Raw genomic sequence first — 27,305 nt, forward strand, 5'->3', positions numbered from 1 at the left:
CCGGCTACCGCGATCGGAGCTTAGCTCCGATCGGGTAGCGCTGAGAAACAGTCCCCTTTCACAGTCTGTTTAGCTGCAGGCTGTGTAGAGCTGCTCGTACTCGGTGGGCTGTCAGTGTGCAGCACTTCCTCACTGTAAGCCCCGCCCTCTTCATGACGTCGGGCGGGGCGGGATCAGCACTCTGCACAGCAATGTCTGCTTCCATTTAACTACACACTACAGAGACTTAGAGAACTATAGGAAGATGTGAGGCAGAAGAAGAAACTAGCAGTGAGTACAGTAAGCTGCAGTGCAGAAAGGTATAAGGATAAGTGAGAGTGAAGAGAGGAATGTGACTTAGGAATGACAGTGGAGGGAAAGAAAAGACTAGCCTGAGGCAGCAAAGAAAAGTAGGTGATAGAGAAAAGAAAGCTAGTGAGATGCTCTGTGTATAGTGAGATGCTCTGTGTGATGCTCTGTGTGTAGTGATATGCTCTGTTTGTAGTGAGATGCTCTGTGTGCAGTGATATGCTCTGTGTAAAGTGAGATGCTCTGTGTGTAGTGATATGCTCTGTGTGTAGTGAGATGCTCTGTGTGTAGTGAGATGCTCTGTGTAGTGAGATGCTCTGTGTATAGTGAGATGCTCTGTGTAAGAGGTTAGAAAAGAGTCAAGGTCAGTATGTTATGTGACAGATGAGAAAGGAAGAAAAGTGAGTGAGAGATGATCTAGAAAAGAAAGGGAGAGTAAATGAGAATAAAGACTAAAGAGAAAGGTGAGGCTTCAAAGAGCGTACGGAGTAAAGAAAAGGGGTATAGGCAGATTGGCATGCCGGGATGCCGGACCAGATGCCGTTTGACTGGTCCGGATGTCCCCTCAGTGACCGCCGTTATCACTCATGCTGGCCGGCTGCCGTGAGTGGTGTTTAGCTCCGATCGCGGCAGCGTTAACCTGAAGCTAACTGAGAGATGGCCGCCAGCTGAGCTGCTGCGCATGTGCATATATATAAACAAATCCAGAAGCCCGGCATTCCATATATCACCATTACTTAGCTGGTTTCCCGCAGTAGAAGGATATACAGTATGCGACAGACAGCGACACTCCACGCCGCAATAATGAACACCGCACAGGAGGTAAGTTTCATCGTTTCATTGGCTAAACATATATGATGTCCTGATGAAAATGGCATATATTATGTTAAGGCATTGAAACGTTGAAACATACCTCCTGTGTGGTGTTCATTATTGCGGTGTGGAGTGTCGCTGTCTGTCACATACTATATATATACTATATATATTTTATTATCAACGTTTCAAGGCCGAAAATAATGTGCTTTGCCTGGGGCAATGCGTATAATGTGCTCTGCCTGGGGTAAAGTGTATACCATTCTCTACCTGGCACAAAGTGTAGACGTGCTCTATCTGGCGGAATATGTATAACTTGCTCTACCTGGCGCAGTGTGTATAGGAGGTTCTATCTGGTGCAATGTGTATAAGCGGCACTACTGTGTGGTGTAATGTGAATTGTCGGTATTATGTGGCCATGCCCCTTCCCCCACGAAGCCACACCCCTAAAATTTTGCAACGCTCCTGCGGCGCGCACTCTCCGTGCTTTCTATAGTCATGCTTTCTGAGCAGTAATCCCTCCCACTCGACAGACTCCACCCCCTCAACAGCCCCCCCTCCCTTTATGAGGGCTGCTTCCATAAATTTCCCTGGCTGGTTTTCAATCCCAATCCACCCCTGCACTACTGTGTGGCTGCTGCACTCATTCCGGCTAGCAAGATGGAAAATGAGGTCTTTTTGTCCTTCGTGTTCTACAGTACTCTCCTGATCCTGAAAATGTACATCTTGGCTAGAATCACGGGCCAGATCCGGCTGCAGAATAAAGTAAGTGGCACATTCTTTTTCATGATCCAAATGTAGTGTCGTGTGTCTGTGGTGAGGCAGGTAACTGAGAACCGCTTCATCGCAAGGGGCAGTGTCGGACTGGGGCATGTAGGGCCCACCGGGGGAATGCAGTGGTAGGGGCCCATGTTTAGGGGTGTGGTCAGTCTGCAGAGGGGGTGTGGCCTGCCACCTCATTGGTTTGACTAACCATTAGAGAGTACAATGTCTGGGCCCCTTCATAAATATATACAGTAAATTCAGCTGCTGCATGCATGATAATGTACCAGATTAATAACAGCAATGCACTGTAGAAAATACACCATAGTCCAGTATAAGGTAACGTGTATAATGTATAATTCAAGTGCACAGTCTGGAACCTGATCCTTAGAGCAGGCAGAGGGCCCACCAGTGGTTTCCCATGTACCCCGACGGGCCAGTCCAAGCCTGGCAAGGGGTTAAACTTTCTCTGAAAAGTTTATAACCCTTGTAATTCCGCCAGGGCTGACACTGAAGCCAGGAGTGCACAGTTCTAGTTGAACAGCTCAGTCCCAGGAGATAAAACATTCCCTACTGTGGCTGTCTTTCTTATGGTAAAGATAAAAGTAACATAATGCTATTAGCATCTCATCGGGCCTCCCGGGGTGGCCTGCACACTCCACAAAGGGCTTCAGACTGCGATCGCTGCCGCTGCAGTGATCCAGTCTGAATTACCCCCATAGCAGTAGCGGAACTACCACCAGTGCAGGCGGTGCCATGCACTGGGGCCCGCCACTGTCCAGGGGCCCAAAGCCAGAGCGGCATGTAATGAGTCAAACTGACTCATTACATGCCGCCTGGCTGTCGCTGTGTGCCGCCGCCGCCGAGTAGAGGGGCGCACTGATTATGAGGGGGGGTGAAGGAGGAGGAGGGAGGTGAAGGAGGGAGCCGCAGCAGCGCTTTGTAATTGGTGGAGGTGCTGCTGCTGTCCCTCTCCTTCACCATAGGCTGCCCTCCGCCGCTGTGAATGCTGGGATGCGCTTCCCAACATTCACAGCGGCGGAGGGCAGCCTATGGTGAAGGAGAGAACCAGCAGCAGCAGTGCCTCCACCAATTACACGGTGCTGCTGTGGCTCCCGAGTCCCCCTCCCTCCTCCTCCGCCTTCTTCTCCCTGGCTGCCCTGGATGTGCCAGAAGCTGCACGAGGAGCCTGAGCCAGCGGGAACAGTAAGTATGTCTATTCTATCTATCTATCTATCTATCTATCTATCTATCTATCTATCTATCTATCTATCTATCTATCTATCCTGCCTTAATATGTAAAAAGTGGGGACTGTCTGCCGTAATGTGTAAAAAAGCGGGACGCTGTCTGCCGAAATGTGTTAAAAAGGAGACGCTGTCTGATGTAATGTGTAAAAAAGGGGGATGCAGTCTGGCGTAATGTGTAAAAAAGGGGACGCTGTCTGCCGTAGTGTGTGAAAAAGGGGACGCTGTCTGTCGTAATGTGGAAAAACGGAGACGCTGGGGTAAATTTACTAAGCTCCCGATTTTGACCGAGATGCCGTTTTTTCATCAAAGTGTCATCTCGGTAATTTACTAAGCAATAATCACGGCAGTGATGAGGGCATTCGTAATATTTTGAAGTCCTAGGAAAAAAATCACAAATGAATACACCATCGGTCAAAACGCGGCTGTTTAAGTATGAATCTCGGTCATTTACTAAGAAGTGCAAAGCAAAAAAAAAAAAAACACTGCCGTGAAAAATGACAACAACCAATGGTGGGAACTTTCTGCTCAGCGGTGACGTCACTTTAGGTCAACCGCAGGGCAGAAAGTTCCCAGCATTGGTTACAATGTAGCGCATAGGCGCTACATTGTAACACTGCCGTGTGCCGCCTGTCATTCAGTACAGGAGCACACATCCGATCAGGAGAGTGCTACAACGTGGCGCTCCCTGATTGGCTGAAGAAACCCACTTAGACAGAAGTCAGAGTGGGTTTCTGGCAGTCGGGAAAAGGGGATCCATGTGCAAACATGGGTCCCCTTTTAGTGCATGGCTCGGGTGTCCAGTTTTTTGTTTTCAACAAGTACGTGGATTACAAAGGATTTCTCCGAGGACCCTGGGCCCCTGGATCTCGTGAGTATAATTTCTTCAACAGGTACCCCTTGGATTCTACTGGAGAAGAGGACCGACCTGCGTGGGAACATAAGGTAAGTATGTATGTATGTATGTGTGTATGTATGTAATAAAATTATACTTTCACGGTGTGTGTGTCTTGTGTTTTTTTGGGTATTTTTTTAGTAGTAGTACTACAGGTACCAGCGGGCCCGTTTTTCCGCCGCATGCTGGTACTTGTGGTTCTCCAAGTACCAGCATGCGGGGGAGGCTTGCTGGGACTTGTAGTACTGCTACTAAAAACAATATCTTTTCTTTTACACAAAAGGCTATCAGCCCCCCCATCCGCAGCCCATTGGATGGGGGGGGGACAGCCTCGGGCTTCACCCCTGGCCCTTGGGTGGCTGGGCGGGGGGACCCCTTGATTGAAGGGGTCCCCACTCCCCCAGGGTACCCCGGCCAGGGGTGACTAGTTGGATATTTGATGCCACGGCCTCAGGGCACTATATAAAAGTGACCCCCGGCTGTGGCATTATCTGTCCAGCTAGTGGAGCCCGGTGCTGGTTTTAAAAATACGGGGGACCCCTACTCTTTTTGTCCCCCGTATTTTTGGAACCAGGACCAGGCGCAGAGCCCGATGCTGGTTGCTTAAATATGGGGGAACCCCTGTCTTTTTTTTCCCCATATTTCTGCAACCAGGATCGGCTCAAAGAGCCCGAGGCTGGTTATGCTTAGGAGGGGGGACCCCACGCATTTTTTTTTAAAGATTTTACATTGTTTAATTTAAAAAAAAAAAAAAAAATGAACCCCAGCACGGATCACACAAATCCGGCCGAGATTCATTGTAAAAAAGTCGGCAGTGTTTTGCTAATCACTGCCGTAAAAATTTAAAAAAAAACACGAATGACATCGACATCGGAACAAAAGAAATACCCGAATACGACAGCTTAGTAAATCCATCGTAATCAATTCAAAAAGTTGCAGTTTTACACTTTCGATGTCATTCGTGATTGAACTTTGACCTGAAATGGGAAAATACGAATGTTAGTAAATTTACCCCGCTGTCTGCTGTAATGTGGAAAAAAGGGGACGCTGTCTGCTGTAATGTGGAAAAAAGGGGACGCTGTCTGCCATAATGTGGAAAAAAGGGGACGCTGTCTGCCGTAATGTGGAAAAGGTTGATGCTGTCTGCCGCAATGTGTAAAAAGGGGAATCTATCTGCCATAAGGTGTAAAAGGGGCTCTACCTGGTGTAGGGGTGCTACCGTGCGGTGTAATTTGAATAATGGAGGCTACTGTGCACTGTTATATGAATTGGTATTATTTTGTGGCCACACCCCTTCCCCACGAAGCCACACCCCTATTTTTTTGCGCGCGCCTAAGGTGTGCACTGCTCCTGTTTTACATGTAGTAGGGGGCTCTGATGCCATTTCTTGCCTGCGGTGTCCAGACCAAACCCCACCGCCGTTCCACCCCTTCCCGCCCAGCGATCGACTCTGCCTGTCAATCAGGCAGAGGCGATCACATCCCTGCTATGGCCTTCGGCCGTCTGGCGTGCGCCGGTGCACTACGGCGCTGGCGCATGTGCAGTAAGGACCCGTTTGCTCTGTTGCGTTAAAACGCAGCAAGCGATCGGGTCAGAATGACCCCCTTTATCTGTAAATGATATCACTGACTTACCAGATGTAAATGCAGAAGGCCAGCATTACCACCAATGAGAAGAAGTAGAAACATGTAGCTGCAATCAGCAATCCTGCAAGAAAGAAACAGGTTCTGTGAATAAGCGTCATGTCATTTACAGCTGTGTTACACATAGATCAATTCCTTATGGGCATAAGCGCAATACTAGACAAATGATGCCCCAATGCCACCCAGCTGCTGCCAGCGGAAGATGTCACCGATCCCTATTACTAACACATAGCACATATATGTCTGACTTTCATCACTGTTAGTTACCTGTGTCTGTAGGAACATAAGGGTCTTCTGTCCCCTGGACACCGGCATGGTCTGCGGAGACACCTACATGTGTGGCTGATGTAAGGCCACGGAGAGAATAGAGAAGATTAGCAATGTGTAGGAAGATGGCACTTACCTTCAGTTGCACAATAGGTGCTCCCTGACCTGCTGTAATAATGAGAAATATCATCAAAAATGTCTGTAAGTATGAGAACATATCTGCACGTCTTTCTCTGACAAAAACTACCTATCGAAAGCAGAGGCGTAACTAAGGGGGGTCGAGCAGGGTATGTGCCCTGGGCACTGTGGCAGACCCAGCAGAAGGGGGTGCCACTGGCCAGGGCATTGTACCTGCTCGTCCGCCTCCATCAATGCATACCTCCCAACATGACCCTCTCCAGGAGGGACAGAATGCTCTGCTTCTGGACTTCCCTCTTAATTTATGATTGCCATCCCCTGTAGTGAAACACCTTTCTTATCCACTAACCTGTTCAAAACAGGTGCTGGCAATCATACATGAAGAGAAAAATCCAGAAGCAGAGCATTGTGTCCCTCCTGGAGAGGGTCATGTTGGGAGGTATGATCAATGTGCTGCTGATGCCGGGTGCCTGCTCTGCAAGGACGTGCGGTGAGCTAAGCAGCAGAAGCAGAGAGTAACCTGCTGACAGTGGGGGTCAGAGGAGCATGTGCTGAGTCCTGATTGGTGGAACCCAGCACATGCTCATATGACCCGAGTAGGGGGCGGGGCAACAGCAGCATCTTCTACAGCTCTTCTCTTGGTAGATGCTAGAATCAAGTGGGCTAAGGGACCTTTTCCGTAAGGGGGAGGAGTTACTATGCAAGGGGGAGGAGCTAGGCCAGCGGGATAGTTCCTCTACTGTCCACGCCACCAACTATTACCTTTAGTAATCAGGCCCAAAGCGTGGCGAGCGAAGCGAGCCCGCGAGGGTACTTTTCGGGTACCCTTTTCGTCTGTAGCTCCTCCCCCTGGTGATGTAGCTCCTCCCCTAGGTACGTCACAAGGTCCCTTCAGCCACTCCGATATAGAACCAACTCTCTTCTCTTGGGCCCTGGCTGGCAGCGTGGAAGAGGAGGGAGCAGCAGCTTGAGGCTACAAGTCATCAAGGTGAGGGCACAACTAATGGGGGCAAAGCAACTGGGGGCACAACTACTGGGGCACATCTACAGGGGGCACAACTACTGGGGCACATCTACAGGGGGCACAACTACTGGGGGCAAATCTGGGGGCACAGCTACTCTGAGCATGACTGTGGCCACGCCCCTCCCATATGAAGCCACGCCCCTATTATTATTTTTGCACGCACTAACTGTTCTGCTGCGGGGGGGTGGGCAGTGGAAACTTTCGCACTGGGCGTCACAAGGTGTAGAACCGGCCCTGGTGTGTGTGTGTGTGTGTGTGTGTGTGTGTGTGTGTGTGTGTGTGAACGCGACCCTGACTGTATACGTGTCCATGTCCCTCTCCCCCCACCAGTGTGTGTCTCCATGCCCCCTAACTCCCAACAGTGTGTGTCTCCATATCCCTGTCCCCCCACCAGTGTGTCTCCATATCCCTCTCCCCCCACCAGTGTGTCTCCATAGCCCTCTCTCCCCACCAGGGTGTGTCTCCATGCCCCCTACCCCTCATCAGCAGTGTGTCTCCATGCCCCCTACCCCTCATCAGCAGTGTGTCTCCATGCCCCTCCCCTCATCAGCAGTGTGTCTCCATGCCCCCTACCCCTCATCACCAGTGTGTGTCTCCATGCCCCCTAACTCCCAACAGTGTGTGTCTCCATATCCCTGTCCCCCCACCAGTGTGTCTCCATAGCCCTCTCTCCCCACCAGGGTGTTTCTCCATGTCCCCTTACCCTCATCAGCAGTGTGTCTCCATGCCCCCTACCCCTCATCAGCAGTGTGTCTCCATGCCCCTCCCCTCATCAGCAGTGTGTGTCTCCATGCCCCCCACCCACTCCGTGTGTGTCTCCATATCCTCGTCCCCGATTAGCAGTGTGTGTCTCCATGCCTCTCTCCCCCCACCAGCAGTGTGTGTCTCCATGTCCCCCTACCCCTCATCAGCAGTGTGTCTCCATGCCCCCACCCCCTCCAGTGTGTGTCTCCATATCCCACTCCCCTATTAGCAGTGTGTGTCTCCATGCCTCCCTACCCCCATCAGCAGTGTGTGTCTCCATATCCCTGTCTCCCACCAGTGGCACCATGCCCACCACCCCCTCCAGTGTGTGTCTCTATGCCCGACATCCCCCCACCAGTGTGTCTCCATGCCGCCCCCCCACCTCCACTGTGTGTCTCCATGCCTCCTCCACCACCACCAGTGTGAGTATCTCCATTCAACATCACAGGGGAGCCTGTCTACCACATTGTGGTGTTAGTTGCATATGTTAGTACATATGTGATTAGCAACGCTGTGGTAGGGGGCGAGGAGCAGCAATGTATTTTAATACATCCCACCCTCTCTGTCAGAATGCCAGCATAGGGCGCTCAGGTGCGATATCCCTGACAGCAACAGCATGGGCTCCCAGCGCATGGGACACACACAGAGACGCAGAGTGCGATGGCGTGTGCTGAATGACGACGCAGGGGGAGGTGATGGTGTGCTGAATGACGACGCAGGGGGAGGTGATGGTGTGCTGAATGATGATGCAGGGGGAGGTGATGGTGTGCTGAATGACGACGCAATGGGAGGTGATGGTGTGCTGAATGACGACGCAGGGGGAGGTGATGGTGTGCTGAATGATGATGCAGGGGGAGGTGATGGTGTGCTGAATGACGACGCAGGGGGAGGTGATGGTGTGCTGAATGATGACGCAGGGGGAGGTGATGGTGTGCTGAATGATTACGCAGGGGGAGGTGATGGTGTGCTGAATGATGACGCAGGGGGAGGTGATGGTGTGCTGAATGATTACGCAGGGGGAGGTGATGGTGTGCTGAATGATGACGCAGGGGGAGGTGATGGTGTGCTGAATGATGACGCAGGGGGAGGTGACGGTGTGCTGAATGATGATGCAGGGGGAGGTGATGGTGTGCTGAATGATGATGCAGGGGGAGGTGACGGTGTGCTGAATGATGATGCAGGGGGAGGTGATATTGTGCTGAATGATGATGCAGGGGGAGGTGATGGTGTGCTGAATGATGACGCAGGGGGAATTGATGGTGTGCTGAATGATGACGCAGGGGGAGGTGATGGTGTGCTGAATGACGACGCAGAGGGAGGTGATGGTGTGCTGAATGACGACGCAGGGGGAGGTGATGGTGTGCTGAATGATGACGCAGGGGGAGGTGATGGTGTGCTGAATGATGATGATGCAGGGGGAGGTAATGGTGTGCTGAATGATGACGCAGGGGGAGGTGATGGTGTGCTGAATGATGATGCAGGGGGAGGTGATGGTGTGCTGAATGATGATGCAGGGGGAGGTGATGGTGTGCTGAATGATGACGCAGGGGGAGGTGATGGTGTGCTGAATGATGACGCAGTGGGAGGTGATGGTGTGCTGAATGATGACGCAGGGGGAGGTGATGGTGTGCTGAATGATGATGCAGGGGGAGGTAATGGTGTGCTGAATGATGACGCAGGGAGAGGTGATGGTGTGCTGAATGATGACGCAGGGGGAGGTGATGGTGTGCTGAATGATGATGCAGGGGGAGGTGATGGTGTGCTGAATGATGATGCAGGGGGAGGTGATGGTGTGCTGAATGATTACGCAGGGGGAGGTGATGGTGTGCTGAATGACGATGCAGGGGGAGGTGATGGTGTGCTGAATGATGATGCATGGGGAGGTGATGGTGTGCTGAATGATGATGCAGGGGGAGGTGATGGTGTGCTGAATGACGACGCAGGGGGAGGTGATGGTGTGCTGAATGATTACGCAGGGGGAATTGATGGTGTGCTGAATGATGACGCAGGGGGAGGTGATGGTGTGCTGAATGATGATGCAGGGGGAGGTGATGGTGTGCTGAATGATGATGCAGGGGGAGGTGACGGTGTGCTGAATGATGATGCAGGGGGAGGTGACGGTGTGCTGAATGATGATGCAGGGGGAGGTGATGGTGTGCTGAATGATGATGCAGGGGGAGGTGATATTGTGCTGAATGATGATGCAGGGGGAGATGATGGTGTGCTGAATGATGATGCAGGGGGAGGTGATGGTGTGCTGAATGACGACGCAGGGGAAGGTGATGGTGTGCTGAATGACGACGCAGGGGGAGGTGATGGTGTGCTGAATGATGACGCAGGGGGAGGTGATGGTGTGCTGAATGATGATGCAGGGGGAGGTAATGGTGTGCTGAATGATGACGCAGGGGGAGGTGATGGTGTGCTGAATGATGACGCAGGGGGAGGTGATGGTGTGCTGAATGATGATGCAGGGGGAGGTGATGGTGTGCTGAATGATGATGCAGGGGGAGGTGATGGTGTGCTGAATGATGATGCAGGGGGAGGTGACGGTGTGCTGAATGATGATGCAGGGGGAGGTGATATTGTGCTGAATGATGATGCAGGGGGAGGTGATGGTGTGCTGAATGATTACACAGGGGGAATTGATGGTGTGCTGAATGATGACGCAGGGGGAGGTGATGGTGTGCTGAATGATGATGCAGGGGGAGGTGATGGTGTGCTGAATAATGATGCAGGGGGAGGTGACGGTGTGCTGAATGATGATACAGGGGGAGGTGATGGTGTGCTGAATGATGATGTACGGGAGGTGATGGTGTGGCTGAGAAATGACACAAGAGAGATGATGGTGTGGCTGAGAGACGCTGGGGGCAGGGTGTGACACAGGGGGCAGGATGTGACACAGGGGGCAGGATGTGGTCTTGTTGAACCACTGTTGCATGATGCTGACCTTGTTAATATTCCTTCACATACAGGCATCTTCTGGATGATGGGATCTCCTACAAGAATACTGATTACCGACTGAAGACGCCGTCTGCCTCAGAGGATACAGTTCTTCAGAGGTTCCATATCATGAGAAACCATCATACAGGTACGCTGCATGTTGAATTGAAAAGAATGTTCCCAGTGGCACATGAAAAGGGTTGCGTGCCATGTTGCCACGCCCCATTTTCAGTGGCCACGCCCCTTCTGTTATGTGACCATGCCCATTTTTTTCCAGCACGCGCACACAATTTCTTTATAAGGCTTTTCATTTCTTTTTTGGGGGTGGCATTCTAAATTTTATCCCTGGGCTCCCAAAACCCTAGTTACGCCTCTGGTGAATAAATTCCATGCGCATGTGCGTGGTGTCTACTCTGTGGAGAGAGGGACTGGGGGCGGTGCCAGCAGCTCCCACAGTGACAAAACCAGGTGTGGCTCACGGGCACAGCATTTCCCACAAAGCCACACCCCATCATGAGGCCACGCCCCCAAGTGCAGTGGTGCAGATTTCAGTTTACAAGAACGCGGAAGGTAAGACAATGCAGACTTGTGTGTATCCCGCATTTACACCTCCTTATAACTGAAAAGATGGAACAGTGGAGAGGAAATGCGTGTAAATACAGGGTGAGCACAGTAGGTGTGGGTTCATGTAAATGTGGGTAAGGGTGGGTTCATGTAAATGTGGCTAAGGGTGGGTTCATGCAAATGCGGGTAAGGGTGGGTTCATGCAAATGCAGCTAAGGGTGGGTTCCTGCAAACGCGGCTAAGGTTGGTTCATGCAAATGCAGCTAAGGGTGAGTTCATGTAAATGCGGGTAAGGGTGGGTTCATGCAAATGCGGGTAAGGGTGGGTTCATGCAAATGCAGGTAAGGGTGGGTTCATGCAAATGAGGCTCTTGTATACCTGCAGAAAATAAGAATTTACTTACCGATAATTCTATTTCTCGTAGTCCGTAGTGGATGCTGGGCACTCCGTAAGGACCATGGGGAATAGCGGCTCCGCAGGAGACTGGGCACAAATAGAAAGCTTTAGGACTACCTGGTGTGCACTGGCTCCTCCCCCTATGACCCTCCTCCAGACCTCAGTTAGGATACTGTGCCCGGAAGAGCTGACACAATAAGGAAGGATTTTGAATCCCGGGTAAGACTCATACCAGCCACACCAATCACACCGTACAACTTGTGATATGAAACCCAGTTAACAGCATGACAACAGAGGAGCCTCTGAATAGATGGCTCACAACAATAACCCGATTTTTGTAACAATAACTATGTACAAGTATTGCAGACAATCCGCACTTGGGATGGGCGCCCAGCATCCACTACGGACTACGAGAAATAGAATTATCGGTAAGTAAATTCTTATTTTCTCTGACATCCTAGTGGATGCTGGGGAATCCGTAAGGACCATGGGGATTATACCAAAGCTCCCAAACGGGCGGGAGAGTGCGGATGACTCTGCAGCACCGAATGAGAGAACTCCAGGTCCTCCTCAGCCAGGGTATCAAATTTGTAGAATTTTGCAAACGTGTTTGCCCCTGACCAAGTAGCAGCTCGGCAAAGTTGTAAAGCCGAGACCCCTCGGGCAGCCGCCCAAGATGAGCCCACCTTCCTTGTGGAATGGGCTTTTACAGATTTAGGCTGCGGTAGTCCCACCGCAGAATGCGCCAGCTGAATAGTGCTATAAATCCAGCGCGCTATAGTCTGCTTAGAAGCAGGAGCACCCAGCTTGGTGGGTGCATACAGGATAAACAGCGAGTCAGTCTTTCTGACTCCAGCCGTCCTGGAAACATAAATTTTCAGGGCCCTGACTTCGTCCAGCAACTTGGAATCCTCCAAGTCCCTAGTAGCCGCAGGCACCACAATAGGTTGGTTCAAGTGAAAAGCTGAGACCACCTTTGGGAGAAACTGAGGACGAGTCCTCAATTCTGCTCTATCCATATGGAAAATCAGATAAGGGCTTTTACAAGACAAAGCCGCCAATTCTGAAACCCGCCTGGCCGACGCCAGGGCCAACAGCATGACCACTTTCCACGTGAGATATTTTAAATCCACAGTCTTAAGTGGTTCGAACCAATGTGATTTCAAGAATGCCAAAACCACATTGGGATCGCAAGGTGCCACTGGGGGCACAAAAGGAGGCTGAATATGCAGTACTCCTTTGACAAAAGTCTGACCTTCAGGCAGTGAAGCCAGTTCTTTCTGGAAGAAAATCGACAGCGCCGAAATCTGTACCTTTATGGACCCCAATTTGAGGCCCAACGTCACCCCTGCTTGCAGGAAGTGCAGGAATCGACCCAGTTGAAATTCCTCCGTCGGGGCCTTCCTGGCCTCACACCAAGCAACATATTTTCGCCAAATGCGGTGATAATGTCTTGCGGTGACATCCTTCCTGGCTTTGATCAGGGTAGGGATGACTTCCTCCGGAATACCCTTTTCCTTCAGGATCCGGTGTTCAACCGCCATGCCGTCAAATGCAGCCGCGGTAAGTCTTGGAACAGACAGGGTCCCTGCTGCAGCAGGTCTTGTCTGAGCGGCAGAGGCCAAGGGTCCTCTGTAAGCATCTCTTGAAGTTCCGGGTACCAAGCTCTTCTTGGCCAATCCGGAACCACGAGTATGGTTTTCACTCCTCGCCTTCTTATTATTCTCAGTACCTTGGGTATGAGAGGTAGAGGAGGAAACACATAAACCGACTGGTATACCCATGATGTCACTAGAGCGTCCACCGCTATCGCCTGAGGGTCTCTTGACCGGGCGCAATATCTTTTTCAACTTCTTGTTGAGGCGGGACGCCATCATGTCTACCTGTGGTTTTTCCCACCGGTTGACCAGCATTTGGAAAACTTCTGGATGAAGTCCCCATTCTCCCGGGTGGAGGTCGTGCCTGCTGAGGAAGTCTGCTTCCCAGTTGTCCACTCCCGGAATGAACACTGCTGTCAGTGCTAACACACGATTCTCTGCCCATCGGAGAATCCTTGTGGCTTCTGCCATTGCCCTCCTGCTTCTTGTGCCGCCCTGTCTGTTTACATGGGCGACCGCCGTGATGTTGTCCGACTGGATCAGCACCGGCCGGTTCCGAAGCAGGGGTCTTGCCTGACTTAGGGCATTGTAAATAGCCCTTAGCTCCAGAATATTTATGTGAAGCGAAATCTCCTGATTTGACCACAGTCCTTGGAAATTTCTTCCCTGTGTGACTGCCCCCCAGCCCCGAAGGCTGGCATCCGTGGTTACCAGGACCCAGTCCTGTATTCCGAATCTGCGGCCCTCTAGTAGATGAGCCCTCTGCAGCCACCACAGCAGCGACACCCTGGTTCTTGCCGACAGGGTTATCCGCTGTTTCATCTGAAGATAGGACCCGGACCATTTGTCCAACCGGTCCCACTGGAAAGTCCTTGCGTGGAACCTTCCGAACGGAATGGCCTCGTACGAAGCTACCATTTTTCCCAGGACTCGTGTGCATTGATGTACCGACACTTGTCCCGGTTTTAGGATGTCTCTGACTAGAGATGACAACTCCTCGGCTTTTTCCACCGGAAGAAACTCTTTTCTGGTCTGTGTCCAGAATCATTCCCAGGAACAGAAGACGTGTCGTCGGGACCAGCTGTGACTTTGGAATATTGAGAATCCAGCCGTGCTGTTGTAGCAGTTCCCGAGAAAGTGCTACCCCCACTATTAACTGTTCCTTGGACCTCGCCTTTATCAGGAGATCATCCAAGTATGGGGTAATGGAAACTCCTTTCTTGCAAAGGGGTATCATCATTTCGGCCATTACCTTGGTAAAGACCCTCGGTGCCGTGGACAACCCAAACGGCAGCGTCTGGAACTGATAGTGACAGTCCTGTACCACACATCTGAGATACTCCTGGTGAGGAGGGTAAATGGGGACATGCAGGTACGCATCCTTGATGTCCAGGAGACCCTGTAATCCCCCTCGTCCAGGCTCGTAATAACCGCCCTGAGCGATTCCATCTTGAACTTGAATCTTCTGATATAAAAAATTCAAGTATTTTAATTTTAAGATGGGTCTCACCGAACCGTTCTGTTTCGGTACCACAACCATTGTGGAATAGTAACCCCTTCCTTGCTGAAGGAGAGGCACCTTGACAATCACTTATTGTGATTATAGTGTTGAATAGCCACCAACACCGCCTCCCTGGCCGAGGGAGGTGCCGGTAAGGCAGATTTTAGGAAACGGCGGGGGGAAGAACGTCTCGAACTCCAGCCTGTACCCCTGAGATACTACTTGAAGGACCCAGGGATCCATGTGAGAGAGCCCACTGGGCGCTGAAATTTCTGAGACGGGCCCCCACCATACCCGGGTCCGCCTGAGCAGCCCCAGCCCCATGCTGTGGGCTTACCGGACGCAGGGAGGACTTCTGCTCTTGGGAACTAGCTGTGTGCTGCAGCTTTTTCCTCTACCTTTGCCTCTCGGCAGAAAGGATGAGCCTCTAGCCCTCTTGCTTTTCTGGGGCCGAAAGGACTGTACTTGATGATATGGTGCTTTCTTTTGTTGTGGGGTAACCTGTGGCAAAAAGTCGATTTCCCAGCAATAGCTGTGGAAACGAGGTCTGAAAGACCCTCCCCAAACAGTTTAACCCCCTTATAGGGCAAACTTCCATGTGCCGATTCGAGTCGGCATTGCCTGACCATTGCCGAGTCCATAACCCCCGTCTGGCGGCAATGGACCTAGCGCTTATTTTTGATGCCAGCCGGCAAATATCCCTCTGTGCATCACGCATGTATAAGACCACGTCTTTTATATGCTCTATTGTCAGCAAAATATTGTCCCTATCCATAGTTATTTTCCGACAGGGAATCTGACCACGCAGCGGGAGCACTGCACATCCATGCCGAAGCAATGGCTGGTCGCAATATAATGTCCGAGTGTGTGACTATATCCTTTAGGGTAACCTCCTGCTTTCTATCAGCAGGTTCCTTCAGGGCGGCCGTTCCCGGAGACGGTAGTGCCACCTTTTCTGATAAGCGTGTAAACGCTGTATCTACCCTATGGTGTGTTTCCCCACGTGACCTATCCTCTGGCGGGAAAGGGTACGCTGCCAATAACCGTTTTGAAATTATCAATTTCTTACCGGGAGAAGACCACGCTTCCTCACACACCTCATTTAATTTCTCAGATGCAGGAAAAACTACTAATAGTTTTCTCTCACCAAACACAATACCCTTTTATGTGGTACCTGGGGTATTATCATAAATGTGTAATACATTTTTCATTGCCTCCATCATGTAACGGGTGGACCTATTTGGAGGGTACACTAGTCTCATCGTCGTCGACACTGGAGTCTGTATCCGTGTCGACATCTGTGTCTCTGAGGTAGCAGGCGTTTTTAGAGCCCCCCATGACATTTGAGACGCTGGAACAGGCCCAAGCTGAGTAGCCAGCTGTTCTGTGTCGTCGACCTTTTGTGTAAGGAGTTGACACTTTCAAGTAATCTTTCCATAAGTCCAACCACACCGGTGTCGACCCCGCAGGGGGTGGCAACACATTTACAGGCATTCGCTCCGCCTCCACCTCATTATCCTCCACATACATGTCGACACAGCCGTACCGACACACAGCACACACACAGGGAATGCTCTGACAGAGGACAGGACCCCACTAAGCCCTTTGGGGAGACAGAGGGAGAGTATGCCAGCACACACCAGGGCGCTATATAACACAGGGATATCACCTATAAAAGTGTTTTCCCTTATAGCTGCATATATTGTATACTGCGCCTAAATTGTGCCCCCCCTCTCTTTTTAACCCTTTCTGTAGTGTATTGACTGCAGGGGAGAGCCAGGGAGCTTCCCTCCAACGGAGCTGTGAGGGAAAAATGGCGCCAGTGTGCTGAAGGAGATAGCTCCACCCCTTTTTCGCAGACTTTTCTCCCGCATTTTTATGGATTCTGGCAGGGGTTAAAAAGCACCTATATAGCCTCTGGGGCTATATATGGTGCCAGTTTGCCAGCCAAGGTGTCAGTATTGCTGCTCAGGGCGCCCCCCCCCCAGCGCTGTGCGCTACCTTGGTGAAGAGAGATGTCTTCTGCCGCCGATTTTCCGGACCTCTTCTTGCTTCTGGCTCTGTAAGGGGGACGGCGGCGTGGCTCCGGGACCGAACACCAAGGACGGGCCTGCGGTCGATCCCTCTGGAGCTAATGGTGTCCAGTAGCCTAAGAAGCCCAAGCTAGCTGCAAGCAGGTAGGTTTGCTTCTTCTCCCCTTAGTCCCTCGGTGCAGTGAGCCTGTTGCCAGCAGGTCTCACTGAAAATAAAAAACCTAAATATATACTTTCTTATTAGAGGCTCAGGAGAGCCCCTAGTGTGCAACAGCCTCGGCCGGGCACAAAAATCTAACTGAGGCTTGGAGGAGGGTCATAGTGGGAGGAGCCAGTGCACACCAGGTGACCTAAAGCTTTCTTTAGTTGTGCCCAGTCTCCTGCGGAGCCGCTATTCCCCATGGTCCTTTCGGAGTTTCCAGCATCCACTAGGACGTCAGAGAAATGTCTGTTTTTGGGGACTATCCCACAATTATTATTTGATAAATAGGCCCCTATATATAGCCCTGCAATAACTTTTGCAAAAAAAATACATACTCTTTTGGGAGTATATTTATTAATAATCGGGAATTGTCCCAATAATTAAAATTTGTTACTGGCTCTTATAGTGGCAATAAGAAATGAAGGATCTCTGGAATGTACCACAGATCACTTGGGATACGCATCTCATGGGGATCCATCCGCTTGATACTCCACAGAAAGCTTGGTCTGAGCAAGGTTTCTGCACACTGGTTGCCCCATCATCTGACTGGAGAGCAAAAGGAGGCTAATGGATAGGCCCAGGTCTCAGCACCAACGACGTTTCGACCCTAACTGGTTAGACCAGTGAGCCTGTTTAGGACAATTCCAAAGACCCTGTTTTTCACCAGTTCCCTGGAGGTATGTAGAGATTTTGTACTTAGGTCATATGCCCCCTACACACACGGTGATCCGCTGCTGAGTTGCCCGATGCCCCGCCCCTCCACCCTGCTGCCTATTCTGCTTCTCCCTCTCCTGCTGCCTCAAGCTGCAAGGTCCCTGTCTCTTTACATACAGGACCTGTCTCCTCTCCAGAGAGCACAAACTTTGTCTCTCACATGAGGTAAAATCCTCTCCTCAGCTCCTGAGGTACCGCTCTCCTCATGTACCTCTACAATCTCCTCAACTAGAGATGGCTACTGAGTGAATGTCTCAACACACTGACTCGAATCTTGTAGATGTTCGAATGATTTGAGTCAGGAAAAGCTGAAGTGTCAAGACATGATACTCACTACAGCAGCCTCTCTCCCCAGTTCACACACACTCACATACAACACAGCGCAGCCCACATGTCTTTCTGCCAAGTTCTAAGTGACTCCCATGCTCAGGATCTGCCCCCTTGTCTCTCCCCCAGGCGATGGCTCTCCTCTCCTGATGAGTCCTGAGTGACTCCTGGGATTAGGATTCGCCCCCTTGTCTCTGCTCCGAGTCCTTCTGCAGTGCGATGCATTGAAGATGAGCTAGGGATGGCCATCGGTGTGTTCACCATCGATGGTGAAACTGTGAGTGACCATCGATGGTCACTAACAAGGGCGTAGCTACCATTGGTGCAGGTAGTGTAGCTGCTATGGGGCACAGAACCGAAAGAATCCCACCTTTCCTGTCACAGTTATATGTGTTATGCAGAAGGGAGTAGCTACCATAGGTGCAGGGACTGAAGCTACGGGGCCTGGAGCTGAGAGGGGCCACCCTCTCCTTCCCTGTCACAGTTACATGTGCTATATACATTTTACATAAGTAGATACATAAGGGCCCTTACAAACTTTTGCCTTTGTGCCTACAATACATCTAGTTATGCCCCTGGTCTTCATCATTGTGATGTGGTATAAAATGAGCGAAGGGCATTATAATGTGGCATAATATGAACTGTGGGCACTGTAATGTGGCACAATATCAAGTGGAGGCACTGTAATGTGGCATAATATGAACTGGGGCACTGTATGTCATAACAAGAGTTGGGGGTACTGTGTTATATAATGTGTACTGGCAGCACTACAATGGGAACTAGGGCATTACTATGATTCATAAAATATACTCGTGCACTACTATGGGGCATAACATTAACTAAGGCTCTACTATAGCTCAGGAAATCAACTAGGGCACCATCACAGGGCATACAATTTACAGCTGCTACAGATAGCTGTATCTCTAGAAGCATTTAAACAGGGGGCCCCTTCAACAATCTGGTTCTCTCCCATCGATGGCAAAACTATTCAACATCGTCCATAAACCATGGATGATTATGAATCATTGATGGTCGATGGCCATCCCTGAGGTGAGCCGTGAGCTGAGACACTGTGTTGAGCCACTCCACTGAGCTGAATCACATGACTCGATGCACACCAGTGTCTCAGCTTGCCTATCTCGATCCTCAACTGCTGCCTATTGCAGGCTCCTCCCCCCTGCTCAGGGCTCATGGCAGTGATTTCTAACTGCACAGGGAGTTTCTAGAAAAGTCTCTGGCACTTTCTCTGCTCGTGTACATTTCTTATGTATATTTGCACAATATACATTAAATAGACATCTTTTAATAATAAACAGTACTTTATATTATACAGTACAAACTGTAAATGTACTCTGCCTCTTTCCCATAACTCCCATTATGTGGATGGAGGTTACATACAGAGCCGTCCCTAACCAATATGATGCCCTAGGCAAGATTTTGGCTGGTGCTCCCTTGCACAGATGCTAGTTCCGCCTCTGACCCTGTACCTCTTTCCCAGCGCCATCACCCCTCACCCATACCAGTCCTCGTTTTGGTGCTCTTAACCCCTATATTTTAAATAGAAACAGTGTGCACATTCATTGCCAGCCCAAAGTGGTGAATGTTCTTGCTGGGAAGGGGCATGGCCACACAATAATACCTCTAGTTAAAATAACGCCACACAGTACTGCAACTTTATTCACATTATATCATGCAATAGTGTCTCTTATTCTCGTTACATCACACGGTTGTACCACATTACTCCTCACAGTAGTGCCCCTTATTCACATTACACCACACCATATTGCTCTTTATTCACATTAGACCACGCAGTAGTGCCCTTTCTTTACGTTACGCCACAAAGTACTGTAGTACACCTTATACACATAATGCCGCACATCAGTAATGCATTTCGTATGCAGATAGAACCGCAGTCACACACAGAATATAGGCATGCTGCATATCAATTGAATCAGCAGAAGCTGCTTGTGACCCTAGGTATTCCAAATGCCCTATGCATTTGCCTAGTTTGCCTATGCCTAGGATCGGCTCTGGTTACATAGACATTAATCACCTTTAGTATGAGCAATAATACCCAGCCATCCTCTTCTACCTTTCCTATTCTCAAACTCTACCAACTGAGCAAGATTTACCAGCCCAGAATGACGTAAACGTGTTGGAATTGATGCTGCAGCATGTAATACAAACAGCGGGCGTGACACAGACATCTACAATGCAGTGACAGTGTGTTATTGCCTCTGCATCTACGTCACACCACGCAGGCGTACCAGCTGTGCCCACGCAGAGAGTCGCAGGGACACACTCACACAGACAAACGTATTGAAAATGTATTAGGCAAAAGTATGCAATTTTATGAGGCAACCCTCACAAATTTTGTGGAGAACCAAGGAGTATCAAAAGAGTAGGTCACCGTCTACATCTCGTCCCCTTCCCAGTGAATGGGCGTGGCAGCCTGGAAGCCTAATAGTGGAAAGTGCCTGGCCCCTCCCCCATAGTAATCAGCTGTATCTCCCCTTTTGTAACTCTCATTAAGGAGATCATTTTACAGTTGTCAGGTATGCTCAACTTGCCCCTGACTCTAAGGAGTCTATTCATCATCACTTCATTTATACAAAAGCAGATGAAAATTAACATTTATTTTACACACATTTCTTAAAATTAAGTCAGAGCCATTGAGATGGCGTACTGCTCCTGAATCTGGTCACAAGCTGCAGTTTACACAGCAGCTTATACAGGAAAAGGATCTTTTCAGATCCCTTCCCACTGCCAATGGCTGCCTGAGCCACTCCTCGGCCAACGCCATCCAATCTCCCTCTGTGGCACCTGAAGTCATCAATCCAATTACAGTATCACCTTATATTATACACTTTAGAACCCGCTGGTGCTAAAGTGTATGGTGCGCACCCAATCAGTGGCACACACTCTTGCCTGGACACTTGCTGGAGCTGCACAGTGTATGGAGCACACTTGACACACACTGCTGTGACTCCTGCTGCCGTGACCCCCGCTGCTGTGACCCCAGCTGCTGTGACCCCCACTGCTGCCGTGACCCCCGCTGCTGTGACTCCTGCAGCTAAGCTGCTGTGACCCCTGCTACTCCAAGGTCATATTTATGGTGGCAGGCGTAGGATGGGAACTTTTACATATATGCAGTATTGCTGAATGTTACTAGATAGCAACCGGTGGTAATAATCTGAACCCCATTCTTCTCACTCTGTTACTTCTTTATCTGCAGGTGGATTTAGGCAGAGCACCCTCATTAAACCAGAACATGATCGATTTCTTCATCCCTTTTCTGCCACTGGAGCGTCACCATGTGGAAATGTGCAGCAAGGAAGAGCTACGACGGGATGGGCAGCAGGAGGATAGAAATATAATAGACAGAGTGGCAGATATGCTACAGTATGACCCAAAGGAATACAAATTATTTTCTGGCATTGGCTGCAAGCATGTTCCATCGAGAGTGACCCTGGTACTCAAGCCCTGCCACCTGACTACTCCACCCGGCTGCCAGTCACAGATTACACATGAGCATTGTCACTAGTCAGTTGCAGTAATGTAAAGGTTACTCTAACACAGTTTCTGGGACATTTTGGACAAGCGCTCCCAGGAGAGTGGACAACCTCCTGCATCCTGCCCACTTCTCAGATAAAGTGGGCGGGAGGCGCGATGACAGAATTAGCGATGAATTGATTCATTGTGGCCCCAAATCCTGTAATGTGATGACGGGTATCGTGATGTCCCCCAGACTCTGGGCCTAATTCAGACCTCATCGCTGCAGCAAACTTTTTCTCTAATGGGCAAAACCATGTGCACTGCAGGGTGGGGCAGATATAACATGTGCAGAGAGAGATAGATTTGGGTGGGGTGTGTTCAAACTGAAATCTAAATTGCAGTGTAAAAATAAAGCAGCCACTATTTTCCCTACACAGAAACAATATAACCCACCCAAATCTAACTCTCTCTGGACATGTAATATCTGCCCCTCTGCAGTGCGCATGGTTTTTCCCATTAGAGAAGGATTTTGCTGCTGTGATCAGCTCTGAATTAGGCGGGTCATTCCGAGTTGATCGCTCGCTTGCTACTCTTAGCAGCCGTGCAAACGCATAGTCGCCGCCCACGGGGGAGTGTATTTTCGCTTTGCGCGTGTGTGCGAACACTTGTACAGCCGAGCAGGACAAAAAAGTTTTTTGCAGTTCTCAGTAGCTCTGGACTTACTCAGCCCTTGCGATCACTTCAGTCTTTTTGGTCCCAGAATTGACGTCAGACACCCGCCCTGCAAACGCTTGGACATGCCTACGTTTTCCCAAACACTCCCTGAAAACAGTCAGTTGACACCCATAAATGCCCTCTTCCTGTCAATCCCCTTGCGATTGGCTGTACGAATGGATTCTTTGTTAAAGCCATCACCCAGCAAAGATCCGCTTTGTACCCGTACGACGCGCGTGCGCATTGCAGAGCATACGCATGTGCAGTAGTAACCTGTTCGCTGCGCTGCAAAAAACAGCAGAGAGCGATCAAATCTGAATGACCCCCTAGGCCCTTTATCCTGTCTGTTACTACCCAGTCCATGTTTTACTGCTGTTTGGTCACAATTGTAAAGCATTACAGATTATGCCAGTGCTATATAATTGATTATGGCCATATATGTTTGCTGAGCTCTACCTTGAAGAAGGTTCTCCAGAAGGACCGAAACGTTGATGATGTGTGAATAAAGTTACACTTAACCTGTTTAATGCTGAGTGACCTCTCTGCCATTCACTATAACATTGTGACCTGGCCAGGATTCATTGGGAAAGCACCCCCATAGTTGTGACGAGGATCTGTGAGTGCAAGCATACATACACATACATATCTTATGCTACAGGAATGCAGTTCAGTACTATATTTCCAGAAATCAGAAGATCCCTCACTGGCTGGACTTTCACCTTAGGGATAACAAACTAATGCCAGGAGTCCCTCTCCAGAAACAATTGCGAGTTAGTAGCCCATAAGCTACTATAGGGTAACACCATCTGTAGAGGGCACTATCCTGTTGATGGCAAACCTCGGAATGCTTTACGGTTATCCCCTGAAAATGTCTGTTTTTGGGGACTATTCCACAATTATTATTTGATAAATAGGCCCCTATATATAGCCCTGCAATAACTTTTGCAAAAAAAATACATACTCTTTTGGGAGTATATTTATTAATAATCGGGAATTGTCCCAATACTTAAACTCTGTTACTGGCTCTTATAGTGGCAATAAGAAATGAAGGATCTCTGGAATGTACCACAGATCACTTGGGATACGCATCTCATGGGGATCCATCCGCTTGATACTCCACAGAAAGCTTGCTCTGAGCAAGGTTTCTGCACACTGGTTACCCCATCATCTGACTGGAGAGCAAAAGGAGGCTAATAGACAGGCTAATGGACAGGACCAGGTCTCAGCACCAACGACGTTCTGACCCTAACTGTTTAGACCAGTTGGCCTATTTAGGACAATTCCAAAGACCCTGTTTTTCACCAGTTCCCTGGAGGTATGCAGAGATTTTGTACTTAGGTCGTATGCCCCCTACACACACGGTGATCCGCTGCTGAGTTGCCCGATGCCCCGCCCCTCCACCCTGCTGCCTATTCTGCTTCTCCCTCTCCTGCTGCCTCAAGCTGCAAGGTCCCTGTCTCTTTACATACAGGACCTGTCTCCTCTCCAGAGAGCACAAACTTTGTCTCTCACATGAGGTAAAATCCTCTCCTCAGCTCCTGAGGTACCGCTCTCCTCAGGTACCTCTACAATCTCCTCAACTAAAGATGGCTACTGAGTGAATGTCTCAACACACTGACTCGAATCTTGTAGATGTTCGAATGATTTGAGTCAGGAAAAGCTGAAGTGTCAAGACATGATACTCACTACAGCAGCCTCTCTCCCCAGTTCACACACACTCACATACAACACAGCGCAGCCCACATGTCTTTCTGCCAAGTTCTAAGTGACTCCCATGCTCAGGATCTGCCCCCTTGTCTCTCCCCCAGGCGATGGCTCTCCTCTCCTGATGAGTCCTGAGTGACTCCTGGGATTAGGATTCGCCCCCTTGTCTCTGCTCCGAGTCCTTCTGCAGTGCGATGCATTGAAGATGAGCTAGGGATGGCCATCGGTGTGTTCACCATCGATGGTGAAACTGTGAGTGACCATCGATGGTCACTAACAAGGGCGTAGCTACCATTGGTGCAGGTAGTGTAGCTGCTATGGGGCACAGAACCGAAAGAGGCCCACCTTTCCTGTCACAGTTATATGTGTTATGCAGAAGGGAGTAGCTACCATAGGTGCAGGGACTGAAGCTACGGGGCCTGGAGCTGAGAGGGGCCACCCTCTCCTTCCCTGTCACAGTTACATGTGCTATATACATTTCTCTGACGTCCTAAGTGGATGCTGGGCCTCCGTCAGGACCATGGGGAATAGCGGCTCCGCAGGAGACAGGGCACAAAAGTAAAAGCTTTAGGATCAGGTGGTGTGCACTGGCTCCTCCCCCTATGACCCTCCTCCAAGCCTCAGTTTGTTCTTTGTGCCCGGCCGAGAAGGTTGCAATCTAGGTGGCTCTCCTAAAGAGCTGCTTAGAGTAAAAGTTTTGTTAGGTTTTTTATTTTCAGTGAGTCCTGCTGGCAACAGGCTCACTGCAACGAGGGACTTAGGGGAGAAGAAGTGAACTCACCTGCGTGCAGGATGGATTGGCTTCTTAGGCTACTGGACACTAGCTCCAGAGGGATCGAACACAGGCCCAGCCATGGAGTCCGGTCCCGGAGCTGCGCCGCCGGCCCCCTTACAGATGCTGAAGAGAAAAGAGGTCCAGAAATCGGCGGCTGAAGACTTCTCAATCTTCTTAAGGTAGCGCACAGCACTGCAGCTGTGCGCCATTGCTCTCAGCACACTTCACACCAACGGTCACTGAGGGTGCAGGGCGCTGGGGGGGGGCGCCCTGGGCAGCAATGAAAGTACCTATGCTGGCTAAAAATACATCACATATAGCCTCTGGGGCTATATGGATGTATTTAACCCCTGCCAGGTTGTCAAAAAAACGGGAGAAGAAGCCCGCCGAAAAGGGGGCGGGGCCTATTCTCCTCAGCACACAGCGCCATTTTCCCTCACAGAAATGCTGGTGGGAAGGCTCCCAGGCTCTCCCCTGCACTGCACTACAGAAACAGGGTTAAAACAGAGAGGGGGGGGCACTTATTTGGCGATATTTATATATATATATTAAGATGCTATAAGGGAAAACACTTATATAAGGTTGTCCCTGTATAATTATAGCGTTTTGGTGTGTGCTGGCAAACTCTCCCTCTGTCTCCCCAAAGGGCTAGTGGGGTCCTGTCCTCTATCAGAGCATTCCCGGTGTGTGTGCTGTGTGTCGGTACGTGTGTGTCGACATGTATGAGGACGATGTTGGTGAGGAGGCGGAGCAATTGCCTGTAATGGTGATGTCACTCTCTAGGGAGTCGACACCGGAATGGATGGCTTATTTAGGGAATTACGTGATAATGTCAACACGCTGCAAAGTCGGTTGACGACATGAGATGGCCGGCAAACCAATTAGTACCTGTCCAGGCATCTCAAAACACCGTCAGGGGCTTTAAAACGCCCATTTACCTCAGTCGGTCGACACAGACACAGACACGGACACTGAATCCAGTGTCGACGGTGAAGAAACAAACGTATTCTCCATTAGGGCCACACGTTACATGTTAAGGGCAATGAAGGAGGTGTTACATATTTCTGATACTACAAGTACCACAAAAAAGGGTATTATGTGGGAGTGAAAAAACTACCGGTAGTTTTTCCTGAATCAGATAAATTAAATGAAGTGTGTGATGATGCGTGGGTTTACCCCGATAGCAAATATTGGCGTTATACCCTTTCCCGCCAGAAGTTAGGGTGCGTTGGGAAACACCCCTTAGGGTGGATAAGGCGCTCACATGCTTATCAAAACAAGTGGCGTTACCGTCTCCAGATACGGCCGCCCTCAAGGAGCCAGCTGATAGGAAGCTGGAAAATATCCTAAAAAGTATATACACACATACTGTTGTTATACTGCGACCAGCGATCGCCTCAGCCTGGATGTGCAGTTCTGGGGTGGCTTGGTCGGATTCCCTGACTGAAAATATTGATACCCTTGACAGGGGCAGTATTTTATTGATATAGAGCATTTAATAGGATGCATTTCTATATATGCGAGATGCACAGAGGGATATTTGCACTCTGGCATCAAGATAAGTACGATGTACATATCTGCCAGAAGATGTTTATGGACACGACAGTGGTCAGGTGATGCAGTTCCAAACGGCACATGGAAGTATTGCCGTATAAAGGGGAGGAGTTATTTGGGGTCGGTCCATCGGACCTGGTGGCCACGGCAACAGCTGGGAAATCCAACCTTTTTACCCCAAGTCACATCTCAGCAGAAAAAGACACCGTCTTTTCAGCCTCAGTCCTTCCGTTCCCATAAGGGCAAGCGGGCAAAAGGCCAGTCATATCTGCCCAGGGATAGAGGAAAGGGAAGAAGACTGCAGCAGGCAGCCCCTTCCCAGGAACAGAAGCCCTCCACCGCTTCTGCCAAGTCCTCAGCATGACGCTGGGGCCGTACAAGCGGACTCAGGTGAGGTGAGGGGGTCGTCTCAAGAGTCTCAGCGCGCAGTGGGCTCACTCGCAAGTGGAACCCTAGATCGTACAAGTATTATCCCAGGGGTACAGATTGGAGATTCGAGACGTCTTCTCCTCGCAGGTTCCTGAAGTCTGCTTTACCAACGTCTTCCTCCGACAGGGAGGCAGTATTGGAAACAATTCACAAGCTGTATTCCCAGCAGGTGATAATCAAAGTACCCCTCCTACAACAAGGAAAAGGGTATTATTATTCCACACTATATTGTGGTACTGAAGCCACTCGGCTCGGTGAGACCTATTCTAAATCTGAAATCTTTGAACACTTACATACAAAGGTTCAAATCAAGATGGAGTCACTCAGAGCAGTGATAGCGAACCAGGAAGAAGGGGACTATATGGTGTCCCTGGACATCAAGCATTACCTCCATGTCCAAATTTGCCCTTCTCACCAAGGGTACCTCAGGTTCATGGTACAGAACTGTCACTATCAGTTTCAGACGCTGCCGTTTGGATTGTCCACGGCACCCTGGGTCTTTACCAAGGTAATGGCCGAAATGATGATTCTTCTTCAAAG

General features: G+C 50.0%; 1 long non-coding RNA gene across 2 annotated transcripts; it reads left to right on the top strand.

Moving 5' to 3' along the window:
• Positions 1-1,730: 1,730 nt before the first annotated feature.
• On the top strand, positions 1,731-22,830 carry LOC134948659 (uncharacterized). Of its 2 annotated transcripts, XR_010182998.1 has the most exons (4): positions 1,731-1,866; positions 10,792-10,907; positions 17,460-17,730; positions 21,330-22,830. It is a non-coding gene; the product is annotated as an uncharacterized LOC134948659 (long non-coding RNA). The 2 variants fall into 2 exon arrangements; XR_010182997.1 differs by lacking the exon at positions 17,460-17,730.
• Positions 22,831-27,305: the final 4,475 nt, after the last annotated feature.

Source organism: Pseudophryne corroboree, chromosome 8 (genome assembly GCF_028390025.1).
Source record: "Pseudophryne corroboree isolate aPseCor3 chromosome 8, aPseCor3.hap2, whole genome shotgun sequence".
Taxonomy (NCBI): Eukaryota; Metazoa; Chordata; class Amphibia; order Anura; family Myobatrachidae; genus Pseudophryne; species Pseudophryne corroboree.